A 14,597-nucleotide genomic window follows, 5' to 3' on the forward strand; every position below is an offset into this window, starting at 1 on the left:
GCAAGATCATGCCGTGCCTTTCGCAGGCGATTCTGTTCCGGCTGGGGCAGATAACGTCGTCACATGCAACGGTGTCACGAGACGCTCGCCGTTGCACTCCCCCTGCCGTCGTGCGTGCGCATTAGCCGCCGACTTTGGCGAGATATCCGAGTCGCCGGTAAGGCCTCGTGGTCCTCCCTCCCACCAGGCCACATTGCCCTACTCATCGTCGCGGCCTTTCTTTCGTCTCGGCGCGTACCGACGCAACAAGGGGATCCCAACCAGTGCAACGCTTAGGGCACAGACCGGCCAACAGGGCGCCGACAACATATATATCCAATGTCCTTAAGGTAAGCACTGTGGGGGAGGTTTGTTTTCGAAAATGAACATCTCGATGAGCGACCCTGCTTCGGATGACTGGCTATTTTAACTCGACGGCCAAGGTTAGACTCTGCACGGGACTCTTATACGCATAGAACCTTCTCACCTCACCCCATAGAAACCTCTCATCCCCGTCACCAGCCTAATTCTGACTACTTCAGCTACTTTTTCCTTCCTGGGAATTTGTGCAACCGGGCGACCAAAATGCCAACAACGACCTACTCCGCCAACATTTACCTCATACTGCGTGAACTATTCGTAGGCGCATTATTGAACGAGATATCAACGTCCACTCAGGCTCAATAAATCTCTCTGCGGACAAGAATATTGGGTACTGAGACAGTGAGAAGCACTGTCTGCAGTCACAGACGATCCGTCATGCGACTTCCTGTGTGAAATTGGTTGATGGGATAGATGAAAGCTCCCAGCGCCTTGCTACTCTCAGCTGGCATCGTGATTCCAACCTATGCCCTTCGAGTCATTCGCCTGTTACGGCGAGTCACTGAGAGGTCCGTGCTGTGTCATAACGCAAGTAGTGCCGCCCATCTGGTCTCGCAATCGGTTTAAGCTCAGTGGGTCACACCCGACCTTTTCGGTCCACGTACGGGGGACGATTTAGCGGCTCGGCATGCAGCGACTCTTGAACCTGGATGATGCTGGCATTTCTTCTCATAAGAAAGTAACACCCCCAGAGTCGCACACGTGCACTTGTTCTCCATAACAAACATGGCAGCAGTCAAAGTGCAGTAACACAGTTACATTAATTCAATAATTTCAAAATAAATTGTGGTCTTACGTATCCTGCCCATTAAATTAATAAGGCAATGAATCAGTTTGGAGCAGTAAATTACCGCAAAAAGTATTATTACTTTTTAAGTTGTTTTTATTAAAATGAACAACGGCTCTTTATGTCGTAAAGCTACGCTATCTTGCTATCTGCTATCTTGCTATCTACTTAAGTTGTATGATACTATTATATTTCGTTTTCCAATGAATACATAGTAATTCATAAATAAAAAACTAGCCGCAGCGTACGATCCACGCCATAAAAAGGTGTAGAGGCAGCACCAACCTTAAGTCGCATCATGGAGTCAAATCAAACCTGGACGGAGCCGAGCACCGGAATTTGAACACAGTCCAAGGACTCTGCTTCTGAAATTTGTTCAATTTAATTTGATCAAAGTGAATTCAGTGTATCGCAGATCCTTGAAGGCTTGAAGACGTTACAGATATGAGTGGTAGTTACATATGAAAAAGCGCAATTTCAGAAAAATACAATGCGGAAAAGTACGGCAGAATTGTGTATTATGCGCTGATCAAAGCAGATGCAATTACTTTTTTAAACATGGTTCGGTCGGTTATTTCGCAAAGTGACCCCTTCGTTATATTTGATTGTTAGTGATATTTAGATTCGATAAAAAAAGACTAGATGCGGCTGTCAGAGACAGCTATGATTAGTACATGAGGGCGCCGGTTTAGAAAGCAATTTCTTCAAAGGTTAGTAGCGATGGCTGCTACGATATTCCAATTGTATACCCCATAATTTCTTACTAAAATAAATTTGACGTTTCTACGTTTCATTATGCAACGGTCCAGGACAACCCCGGGAGTAGTCATGGAAAAGAAGAAAAGAAATTATTGCGAAGTACATTTAAAAACAAAATTTCAATTTATTTGATTTTCTCCACTTCTTCACTTCTCCAATTAGGCTTTCTCACCTTAAGTTTTCTCCACTACATCATGCCTCATGGCTCGTCTAGCTTCAACAGTTATAATAATGGATTATTTTTTTGTTGAATGAGGCAAATCCGGAAACCGAAACAAAGTCCAGTTATGCTGCAATGGCAAGCACGTCCATCATCCTTTTGTGTAAAAACCATTGGAACGAAATGGGCCCGCAACAACTAACATGTGGGCAAATCCTACGTCAAATAAAACGTGAGGCAGAACCTGCTGTTGTATGGATAAAAATAAGCAAAATTCACTCGTAAGAGCCTTTTTCGTTAGCTTGACCTTAACAGAGTGGGCTGTTTTGAGCGTGGTTTCATTTATTCCGTCTTCAGCGCTACATTCTGATCGGCTGCGAAGGACACGAAGACATTGGCGAAAGATCTGAACCCTGCAGACGACGATAACGACGATGGGGTAACGATTAGCCTCGTCGCCGAAGAAGGAAGGATGCGTGTGTACTACACGGAACGCTAAAGCATTTAGTTGTACTAGTTGTTCCTGGCTTCCTAAATACTCTGCTAGCGATATGGCAGTCAGACAAGAAACGACAGGACAGCGGTTGTCTCGTTGCTTTGTATTGTGTTTCATTCTACCCTTTCGCTTACTAATCATTGATTTAGGATTCTGCAGCGAAGTTGAATATATATCTGATCTCATACACCCTCACATTGTTATTTTTTCGCTGTTGAAGTGTGAACAGAAGAATAGAAAGCTGTCATGTCAGAGCTCGTGACAGCTATCCTGCTGTCTCCTTCACTTGCTTGCGTTGGTGGACCACAGCAGTGCTCTTTACTGCACACAATGAATTGTTATGACTCGCTATTCTGCTGAATTCACAGGATATTCATTTTAAGCATTATTTTTATAAGAGAGCTGGAATTTTTCTGTAGAAATAAGGTATTCTGAACAAAACTAGGTTGAATCGGGCGAGCCACATCGAAAATATCCAAATCCAAAGTTTACAAACGCCTCAAATATTATGAGAATAAGAGAAGGTTGCAAGTGCGGACGAGCAAAATGGATGCGGCAAGGCCTATACAACAGATGTCTTGGAGGGGTTTTAGAAATTGCGAAGCTCATTTCAGACGGCAATAGACTGTTTATGTGCTCGGTGGAAAGGAATGCTGTGCTAACACCAGGACTGATGTGGAACCAGGCCATTTTCTGCAACGTATTTAGGAAACTTGCAACAAAGGGTAGGCATATACACTCGCGAGAATCCTCGCGAGACACCAGAGCGAGTGTTTAGTCATACGTTTTTTCTATTCCAGCTTTGATCTGGTCGTTCAACAGTATTTTCCCTTTTCTGTCACTGACGTTTCGTCTGTTAAGGACTAAGCATAACTATAATTACTGATTATTAACCTCTGTTGGAAGCTCCTCGCGACAGCAGCCGGACAAGTCTCACGGCGAGGGTTAGAGTCGAGAGGCCCGGCCGCTGCGGGAGTCATGCTGCACTCAAGTGATTCCAATCCGACGAGCGCACCCACTTTTTTCAAACCCTCTTGTTGACAGTCACTGGAGAGGCTTCTGTGCCTGCACGCGGAATCGCAATAAGGAAAGCGCTGAATACGTCAAGTGATGAACGTTGCGACCTTTGTGCCATTTCGGCTCACGAGACGCTATATGACCTGGCCATCAGACGGGTGGTTTACCATGCGGTCTTACGAGCTTTTAGGCAAAATACTTGAGTTTTCTCGACGCTTCCTTGAAGGCTGTCGGTGTAGATGGATGCGGTAGAGCGTGACTTAAGGCCTACCGACAAAAGTGTCCTGCAAAGTAAGAAATCCAGTGGGCGGGCATAAGTGTAGTTTAGCTAGGGGCGAAGGAATATGTTCTTTGCTCCCCACGCGCGCCAAGAGCAAGCACGTCTGGGGACCAAGCAGAATGCTGTCACTGCATCGAGAATGGCAGATCACGATCACAAAATGTAATTCCTCTAAAGAGCTTTTTAATTATTGTTAAACTGCATGACAAGAAGAACCTGAGTATAAAAACTTTTGGACAACCTTGGCCAATTGCCAAGCTAACGCAGAGTGCTATGGACTTAAAAATTTAGGTAATGATTTTTGCACTCGGTTCTAGTTATTTCAGCCTCTCAATCTGAAAAAAGCGGAAATCAGGCACGCTTTTCCGAGCCATTATTTACTAATCTTGAGTCTACGCTTTACGCGAGAATGGGGAAAAGCACGACATTCTGTTACTTTGCGCCTCGAAACTTTTAAACGTGCATTAAAATTACATTAATATTTTACTTTCGTCACCCACCACGTGCCTAGAGCAACTCATCTTATGGCTGACAAAATTGGTCGTTTCCGTGCTGAAAAAAGAATTGCGGGATGAGACTTGGCAAAGGAGACAGCAGCCGTAAATGAGCGATTTTCGTCAGGCCGCCCTTGTTCGGTACTGTGCAGGGCAACCGAAAAAATTGCCCTGAATTACGGAGCATTTATTTATGGCAATAAGTTATTCGTCTTAACTTTTGAAGCGTTTATCAGTGTTTGCTCCTCGTGTTCTTAAAGTGAAAATCTCTTAGCAGCAGGCTACACGTGGGGCAAAAAGTGAAGTCGTGGTTTTATGCGGGGCCTAAATTAAAGACATTTGTTTTGTGGCTCACTCCAAAACATTAACCTCGTTTTGTCGATCTCTGGGATTGTCCGAACGTACAAAAAAAACTGATGATTGGTGAAAAGAAGACAAGAAGGAAGTTCTGGAGAGCATCAAGAAGCGCCGGGGCAACGAAGCCTTTTGGGGCCCTAAAGACGCCCGCCACAAAACAGTAAAGAAAATGACGGAGCGGGAAAAACAGGAACTGCAGAGTGTTTCGTTGAAATCTAAGCGGTAGACTTTTTTCGGGAAATAATAATGTTTTCCCGCACAAATACATTCTGACAATACAACAATCTCTGTTCATTTTGACCTACAACCACGTCGAATAGCATCTGTTCACGTTCTGCGATCGAACCTAGTCGCACGTCCATTTCACTTAGAGGAAAGGGGATGGCTGCAGCTGCGACGGTGAAACAAAAAAAAAAGTTGCCAGGAAGGCAGGAAATTCAAAACGGTTGCGTAGATGGCCTATATACGCAAACCCTGGCTGTTGAACCGCCTGTAGGCTATAGCGGGTCATGGAGCAGAGCAGTTCCGGTTTCTGCCTGGCTACAGTGTTTATCATGTGGATTTGGGTGTCAAATAAAAAAAATCAAATCAAATCAAAATTTTATTCATCTGTATGCGTACACATTCATAAATTCTGATCTGCCTAACCACATTTTGCTTGTTGGCTGATCAGGCAGCGGGTGGAGAAATACCTCCATATGCATACATTACTTGTCTGAACACTCATGCTAACAGTCAGCAAAAAAATAAACAAAAAACAAACAAACAAAAAATTTGAACACAAAATTGCACATACGAAAGAACTCAAGCTATACACAGGGAAATACATTTGCACACCAATTTCTCATGTCAGTCATCATCGAACGTTTGTTTGGTTTGGTTCATGGGGTTTAACGTCCCAAAGCGACTCAGGCTATGATGGACGCCGTAGTGGAGGACTCCGGAAATTTCGACCACCTGGGGTTCTTTAACGTGCACTGACATCGCATAGTACACGGGCCTCAAGAATTTCTCCTCCAAAGAAATTCAACCGCCGCGGCCGGGATCGAACCCGCGTCTTTCGGGTCAGCAGCCGAGCACCATAACCACTGTGCCACCGCGGCTTTTTTTTTTCTTTACTGATGAGCCACCACGGCGGCCCCTGCCCTACGTTTGCTACTTGCAATACATAGATCATCAGGAATTTCATTAAATACTGCCGGTACATAATAACTGCGCATCTTTTTACCATAGTTTGTGTAAACCCGTGGCTTAAAAAAACGTTCCGTTTTTCTCAAGGTGACATCTTTTTTTTACGGCAGTCTTATATTCATTTGAATAATAATACTGTGTCAACACAACAAAGTGAAATAGTTGTCGAATTTGAAGGATGCCTAACTCATCGTATTTCTCTTTAATGTCTACCGAGTGTAGTTTTGTGCCGTACGATATAGTGTTCACTATTCTCTTTAGGATAACATTTAATGCTTCTTTCTTGTATTCGGAGCAGTTACCGTATAGAGTAATGCCGCACTTTAAAACAGGTTCTACTAATGCTGTATAGATCAGTCGCCTAAGATGGAGCGGAGCTTTACCACGAAGGTGATACTTCATAGCCGCAATGGCCCTTATCTTTCGAGAGAGGTAGACGATGTGGTCGCTCCATGTAAGGTGTCGGTCAAAGTGGATGCCCAGATACAGAACTGTTCGCTCTATTTGCATAGGTTTACAATTACACTGGTAACAATGGGATGTATGAAGATACAGTGGTTGGTTGAAAGCAACAATTTTATGAGGGTTTTTAAAGCATGTCAGTTTTGTTTTGCACAGGTTTAAAAAAATGAAATTTTGCGAGAACCAGTCAACGACTTCACTTATATCTGTTTGAAATGACTCCACGCCTGTACGATAATCAGTAGCTTCAAGCGCTAGCGCTGTGTCGTCAGCGTATTGAAAAACGTTTGACTTAAGCTTTAACAAACCCAAATCGGATACATATATGTTAAAAAGTAGTGGGCCAAGTGTACTTCCTTGAGGTAAACCGAATTTAACATTTTTTAAATCTCCGTGTGTATTATCAAGCATTACACACTGCGATCTACCTGTTAAATAATTGACAAAAAAGTTGTTAAAATGACCGCGGAACCCAAGTGAGCTTAATTTTTCGAGTAGTACTGTATGGTCTATTGTGTCAAATGCCTTAGTTAAGTCCAGGAATAAGGCTAACACGATGTGATTATGTTCTAGTGCATTGTAAACATAGTCAGAAAATTCTTCAAGAACTGTAGTCGTACTTCTATTCCTTGTGAAGCGAAACTGCGCAGCATTGTTTAAAGAGTATTTTTCACAGAATGATTCCATAACATATGCAACATGCTTTTGCATAATATGTGCTATTGATGAGAGTATTGCGATCGGCCTACAATTTGTAAAATCACCTTTCTTCCCGTGTTTGTAGATTGGTTTGACAACAGATATTTTATGTTCTTCGGGGATAGCACCAGTTTCGAATATACCATTCAATATGTTCATAAGCACTTCTTTCAAAGCGTCAAAGTTTCTGCAAAGATCTCTCAGACGAATGCCATCATACCCAGGTGGCTTGATCTGCTTCATTCTGCACATAATGCTCCATAGCTCGTCCACTGATATCAGTGGCAGATATGCAGTATGCACACATGCCCGCTTCGGTCGATGTGGTACAGGCCTACTGACAGCTATATTCCGCAACTTTTCTGTTGTGTGTATAAACACGTCATTAAATTTATCACGCAGCACTTTGACGTTCTCTTTTGGAAAATTCTTTTTTACTGCTTCATCAACTGAGGCCTTTTTCTGTCTACCCATCAGTTCATTGGCAATTTGCCACGTTTTCTTTCCGTCATGTTTGTTCAGTGAAAACTGTCGTGCGTAAAAGGATCTTTTCGCAAGTCGTATTTTCGCCGTTACCTGATTCCGCAATGCGCGATATTCATCTCTTCGAGCTTTATCTTCACGTTGCTTCCTACATTTTTGCCACGCTTTATCTTTCGCACAGCACAACTCTGCTATCTCATGAGTTATCTACTTCTGATCTGGTGTCCTTATTTTGATGTTAACAGATTTAGTTGACTGTGCATAGACGTTGTGAAAGATTTCAATAGTTTTGCTATATAAGCTGATATGATCTAAATCTAAAAAGGAACTCCAGTTAAGATTGCGAATTAATTGGTCTACTTTTCTGTTATCTAGAACAGAACCTGTAATAATACCTCCATCAGTTGTATGATCCTCAGAGAGAATTGAAACCGTCACAAAGTAATGGTCAGCTAGTTTTCGCTTGATAACTCTAGAAACACTCATTGTTTATACACAAACATTTTTTATACACCCATGAATGTATGTTTTGGAGAATTCTTTGCAATATTGAGTAAAATAATCTTTTAGTAGCGCGTCTCATTCTTCCCCACATGTTGGGACAAAATTCAACATTATAAATTTTGTAATATAAAATTTTACTGTGTCCTGCCTCTGCTAATGGCAGAGTGGCAGCGAATGATTCTGGTATATTTGCTTGTCGCTGTTTGGGAATGAGAAAAAGAAAGCAATGATTGGTCCGCGTTTTGTCCCACCATCCCCTCTATGTGAGGTATGCCTGCGCTCCTCGCAAAATGTTATTTAGTCTACCGTCTGACTGCGGTGCTCAGACGAACATAGGATGACAGAGGTGCACTGAATGCCACTTCACGTAAATGCGTGCATTTCGCGAAAACAAAAGCAATTGCGGAAGCGAGGTTCAAATGGCCAGATCGCGAAATTGTTCAGAGGTCTCGAACTGTTTCAGAATGTTTGTTCGCCGCACGAAGCCCTTTCACTGCGTGATAAGCACTGTAGCAACAACCTCACCATCCTTCCTTGATTGCCCTCGCAGCAAGCCAATCAGCGCCAAAATTTGTTTCCGTATCCTCGAAGATCAGAATAGTTCAAGAACCGTGCATTTCTACCTGTCAATAGAGCGTAAGCTTGATCAAGGCAAGCGGCCCAACCTGAAACAGATGACCGATGATCAACTGTAATTTTAAGCTACCTGCCGATTGTCTGTAGCGCAGTGACCGCTTTTGGTAACGCCTGTCGCTGAGGGCCGATACCACGTTTTTCAACTCAGCGTGCACTTTTTTGCTCTGTGTGCACGCACAGCGACACCCGGGCACGGAGTCCAGTATTGTACTTTGTTTGGCTAACGCCGGGATGGCACAGGAACCATGTGACAACTTGATGGGGAAGAAGGTTGTGGTTGAGATTCCGACACTACCTTTAGTAACAAAATTTCTTGTGAGTAGGCAAACGTATCTGTATTAAATCGCAGAAGACTGTGAGCGCAGCAGGCTGACAGCTGCTAAAATAGAGACTTCCGCCGGTCGACAGATCGAACATGGAAAGGCACAACGCAGCTCTGGTCAGGACGAGGACAGAGAAGTTGACGGTCACAGCTTTGCCTGATAACTTATGACCCTGATGATGATGTTAACCAAATAGAACACCTCAAGGATGAAGGCAACAGGGCTGGGTCTTTCTGAAATGCGAAAGCACCACTTCACTAGCATTTCTGAAGCAGCCGATCGGTCCCTGAAACCTCGACCTTTTACATTTCACCACTGAGTTGAAATGACCTTGGCTGAATTTTAGTGAAGGTGAACTTGGGTGTGTCTGGGTAGAAGACAGGCATAACATAATCTCAAAATGGAATCGGCCCACCTTCATAAATGGGGTTGCCCACCCCTGAAATATGGGCGTAACACCGGTAATTTGAAAATTGAGTTTACCCACGTTCGGAACCGAGCTCAGACACCGTCAAAATGGGCTGGTCCATTATGAAATTTGGGTGGCCCATTCCCGAAAATTTCAACATTAAGTTGACCGAATTTCGTAACCCAGCTGAGACACCACAAAAATGCGGTTGCCCACCCATGAAATTTGGGTGCCCCACCGGAAATCTGACTATTGATTTGACCCACGTTCGGAACTGAGCTGAGACATCCCTAATTGGGACTTGGCCCGTCCCTAAAATTTGGATGGCCCACCGGAAATTTGAAAATTGACTTAATCCACGTTCGGAACTGAGACACCCCTAAATGAGCTTGGCCCACCCCTGAAATTTGGGTGGCCCCCCAGAAATTTGAAAACTAAGTTGATCCACGTTCGGAATCAAGCTGGGGCATCCCTAAAATGTGCTTGGCCTGTCTCTGGAATATAGATGGCCCACCAGAAATGTGAAAATTGGGTTTATCCACTTTCGGTGTACCCAAGATCTAAAATACCTCAGAATTCCATTTTCAGTTACGTTTGACCAGTTACTACAAAAACAAGACAAAAGGCAGATTTTTTTCCCCGGCTTTTTCTACTGGAAGGTGCAAACCTACTGAACTGTAGAAGGGTAAATATCTACGAAGTAGGCTTTCTTTTTTGTATATGAATTTTATTCTATCAGAAGAGAAAAAAAATTATGGTGTCAGAAAAAAGAGGCGAAACTGAAGATTTGCTACCAAGCCATAATTCTTGTGCAGTAAATATACGCTAAAGTGAGTAATAAAATAAGCGAAAACCCGATTGCGTTATGTTGCTGAGAAAACGGATCCCAAGTATATCGAAGAATGCATGGCAAATATAGGCCTACCCTGCGCCCTTTAGCAATACCAGGCGGACAAATATAATACGGAACCCTCAGGTACGGGGCTCATTAGCCCAAGTGTAGGTTTGTGGCATGGGACTCCTTTAATTATTATGAAGCTGAGCTTTACTCCCGTGAGTTCTCAGGTGGCCGAGATATGAGGACAAAGGCAAACAATTTTTCTGTCTCTGCGTCTGATGCACAGCGTGCTGCATCAGTAGCGCCGGGCAGCACATAATAAGCATTTGATCATTTAATCAGAAAACCGCCTTCACGATACGACAGCGGCACCTGTGCTGAGAACAACCGCGCCAAAAGGTGGAAAATCCCCAGGGCTGTTCTCCCAGCCATGGCGACAGCGTGCTGCGCTGTCGTAGTCGCGGACAGTGCACGTGTGCATCGCTCTGTGGTAGAGATCGGTTTCTGCCATCCCGTCTTTCACCAGAAGCTTTCCTTTGTGCGTCTTCTTCGCACGTTCGCCGCCGATTGTCCTGGTAGAAAACCGAGCCAGGCGCTGCGTGCAGTTCTTCATCCGGTCCCGCGCTGGCCGACTCACGCCGCCGGCGCTGCTGCATTGTCGATGTTCGGTTTTGTTGTACTCACAGTTCAATAATCACTGCCGAAAGTTGGTAGAAAGCCACAGTTGGCACGGTGTACGAGTGGAGCCTACCAAGTGAAGCGATGACTGCCGCAGTTGCAATGGGACATCTGTTGGGATCGGACGACTACTAACCAAGGAACCGTTGCATATCAAGGCTACCAAACAACAAAGACAGACGTACAGCCGCAGTACTAGGAGAAGAGTGCAACCGGTAGATTTTACCATGCGCGAATTGGATGGTTATCTTCACTAATACAAGCAGTGATAAACGCTGCAACACGCCGAATGCCACAGAAACAAGACCTGGAAGCCTCCCATCTAATACAATGTCCACCGTTTATGGCGCAAAAGACAACTTCACCAATCATGTTTATAAGCCATGGGCATTTTATTAGTATTAAGCACAGAATCTCAATGTTTTAGCGTATTCAAACGGTGTGAAATGATATCATTTGCTGCTTAATACCTTTGCAGTATATTTCCTTCGCCTGCCACTTGTCAGTCGCGCTGAATTTTCATTTCCCACACCGACGTCACTGCTAATTCATTGAGAACTACATGTGTGCCTCAGCTTGTCCCCTATTATAATACGAATGAATGTATCCAACGAGCCAGACAATTGTCTTCCTTCATATGCATGTCATAAACGCTCCACTAATTATTTTATTAAAACATCCGATCATATATAGGCTACAATAGGTAAGAAAGCCGATGCGTGGACGTGGTATAGGACAAGCTGCAAGTGAAAACGAAAATTAAACGAAGGGCAAGCAATTGACAGTTGCGGGTAATACCTTGTGCCTCTCTTTCCCTGATTTCTTTACTACATTGTAAAGAATCCGAAACGACTTCACTTTATAAAAGGCTGTGTCTAATGCTAACTCACGCATTTCCGGTTCTATATGACATTCCCTTTTCACACATTTAAATCCAACTTGCTTCTCGCGCCCTCTTCAAACGATGGCCTTCATACTTCTAGCGTGAGCTTACGAGTGTTCTTTCCTTGCATGGTCGCAATGTTCCAGCACTCATGACCATGTGAGTCGTTTCCGAAAAGAATAAATTCCTGACCCGCACTAATAAATTTGCCGGTTGTGAAGTTTTGGTGTAATACACTTGTCGCCTCTTATTTCTACTTGATACATTGTAATAATCCGTGTTTTTTTCGTCCTTCGTTGAATCGTCTCAACGGCCCAAATTTGCAATCTGTTACAAATGGCGCCAGTGGGCCCCAGCTGCGCCCTTATCGCGTCATTTGCATATGCGCGTGCTGGGCCCTTTCTGCAGTTTAAGCGGATATAATAAATTTTTGTTGTCGGGTTGGGAGGATCTGGCTAAAATGTGAGTGCTATCAAATAAGCCAGTGCTGAAAGGTAAAATTCTACAAAGAGCCGACAAGGGACGCAATCGCGAAAAAGAAAACAATCGCATAACCCTGGTCAAAAACGTACAGGCGAGGCCATAAGTAAACGGAGCACGCTTTTGCGTTCGAAGTGCAATCACGCTTTCTCCATTGGTAATGAAGAAGCGTTGTTTGTCTACAAAAAAGCCCACCAACCTCCTCTACCAGCATGCGCGAACCACTGCTGGAAATTTCAATTACGTGACGCGTGAAAAATATTCGAAGACAGTTGCGTGCTCTGTTCACTTTTGTCCGCGCCTGTACGTGTTTGTGCTGAAAGTTTACGTCACTTACGGCAAAAATAACTGCTCCCAGCTGCCAAGGACTCCACGGGCTGCTAGGATTCAGGCGTTCCAGCTGTCATTTTACACCCCCAACTACAAATCCGGTGTCGTTGATGACGAATTTAACATCAGTAAAGTTCTGAATTTAACATCAGTAAACTGTTTCAGTATAAAAATATATTTGAAGCCGCATGAGGCCCATGAGCGAACATTCCAAAAAGCAAATTTTTTATCGCTGCAACAGTAAATCGCAACAAGCGACCAAAACCCGTATGTTTGATCCATGGGCGGGTAGTGCAAGTGTGGAAGGGAACAGAATATCCGCATCAAACTATTATTATTCCAATGAGAAGCACACCTCTTTCTTTGTTCTAAATAGCTCTCCGCCGTACCGATAATAACCAAGAAACCTTTTAGTCTTCAGTGAAGAAGTTATTGGACATACCTGCACGTTCTCGTGTTGAGTATTTTTTGACACGCAATCACAACCGCCGTTCTACGTTCAAGTGGTACAAGGCTGCCTTCAGATTTTAGCTATATATGGTATAACTTTAGGAGCTTACCTCTATGCCACTGAATGCGGTGTCGGTTCCTTGTCATCCGGTTTGTGCAGTGCTCGTCTCTCTGGCCCCAATCCGCCTTGTGCGTCGGTCTTTGTGCTAGCACAGATTGGAGTAATATTTTAAGACAGGAGGATGCATGCCAATCGTACACAAATTTTATATCTACTATTCAAGAACACTACAATACTGCATTTCCGCAAGCAACGCGCAGAACTCATAGAAAATCAAGAAAGCCGTGGATTTCAAAACAACTATATGACCGCATACAGGAAAAGAACAGACTTTTTTCTCGTTTTGTGGGAACAAAATACACTGACATTCTCCGTCAATTCAAAACGTTCCGCAATAAGTTAGGCGCTGACATTAAAAAAGCAAGAAGTGATTATTACGCGAGAAAGTTCTCCATGTCTGATGGCTCGAAGGGAACATGGAATACACTTAACGATCTTCTAGGTAAAAATAGAACCAACGCACCCGTCTCACTCCACATTCATGGCGCGAACTATGATGGCGCTGACCTAGCAAATGAATTTAATGGGCATTTCTTATCTGTTTTTCCGCCAAAATCAACTGATGGTCCACATCAAGATGCCTCAGTCTATATAACCAGTAAACAAAGTAATTCCATGTTTTTGTTACCATGCACTGACTCAGAAATAATTACCATTATTCACTCCTTACGCAGTAATAGTCCTCCAGGTGTCGATGGCATAGCTCCAGTCCCGATCAAGAAAGTAGCAGATGTCATTGCGATACCATTAGCACATATAGTTAACCTAATGTTGACGACAGGCACATTTCCACATCAGTTGAAAATAGCTCGTGTCACTGCCATTTACAAAGGGGGTGACATTAATGATTTAAATAATTATCGGCCGATCTCCATTATTTCAGTTTTTTTCTAAGATTGCAGAACTTGCAATCAACACACGTCTTTCTCAATATCTCGACAAAAACCATGTCATCTCCAAGCAACAGTACGGATTTCAAAAAAACAAAACAACTGAGGCCGCCTTACTGGAAATCAAAGAAAAGCTAATTGAAAACATAGAAAATAAACTGCTAACAGTTGGCATATTCCTTGATATGAGGAAAGCGTTTGACTCGGTTAACCATAAGATATTGCTTGAAAAAATGCAGTGTTATGGAATACGCGGCGTTCCTTTAGCCTTATTTGCTAGCTACCTTGACAACCGATCTCAAACAACTATAATTAACGGTATTTCATCTGGGATCGGTCAGATTGTGTCTGGTGTGCCACAGGGCCCCGTTCTAGGACCAACGTTGTTCTTATTATATATTAATGATATCGTCAACCTTCGTCCAGCAGACAACATTATAATCTATGCAGACGATACTAACGTATTTTTTTCAGGGCAAGATAGTAATATTTTGCAAGCAGCCTCCAATA

At 43.5% G+C, this 14,597-nt stretch overlaps 1 long non-coding RNA gene across 2 annotated transcripts in view; it reads left to right on the top strand.

Moving 5' to 3' along the window:
* Window positions 1-14,597, top strand: part of LOC149354275 (uncharacterized) — a 73,779-nt gene that overhangs the window by 2,949 nt on the left and 56,233 nt on the right. For both annotated transcript variants that reach the window (XR_016291263.1, XR_016291264.1), the window contains exon 2: window positions 27-329. This is a non-coding gene — a long non-coding RNA (uncharacterized LOC149354275). The remainder of the gene's footprint in view (window positions 1-26; window positions 330-14,597) is intronic.

The sequence above is a fragment of the Amblyomma mixtum genome, chromosome 3 (assembly GCF_055824585.1).
Source record: "Amblyomma mixtum isolate Tamu chromosome 3, ASM5582458v1, whole genome shotgun sequence".
Taxonomy (NCBI): Eukaryota; Metazoa; Arthropoda; class Arachnida; order Ixodida; family Ixodidae; genus Amblyomma; species Amblyomma mixtum.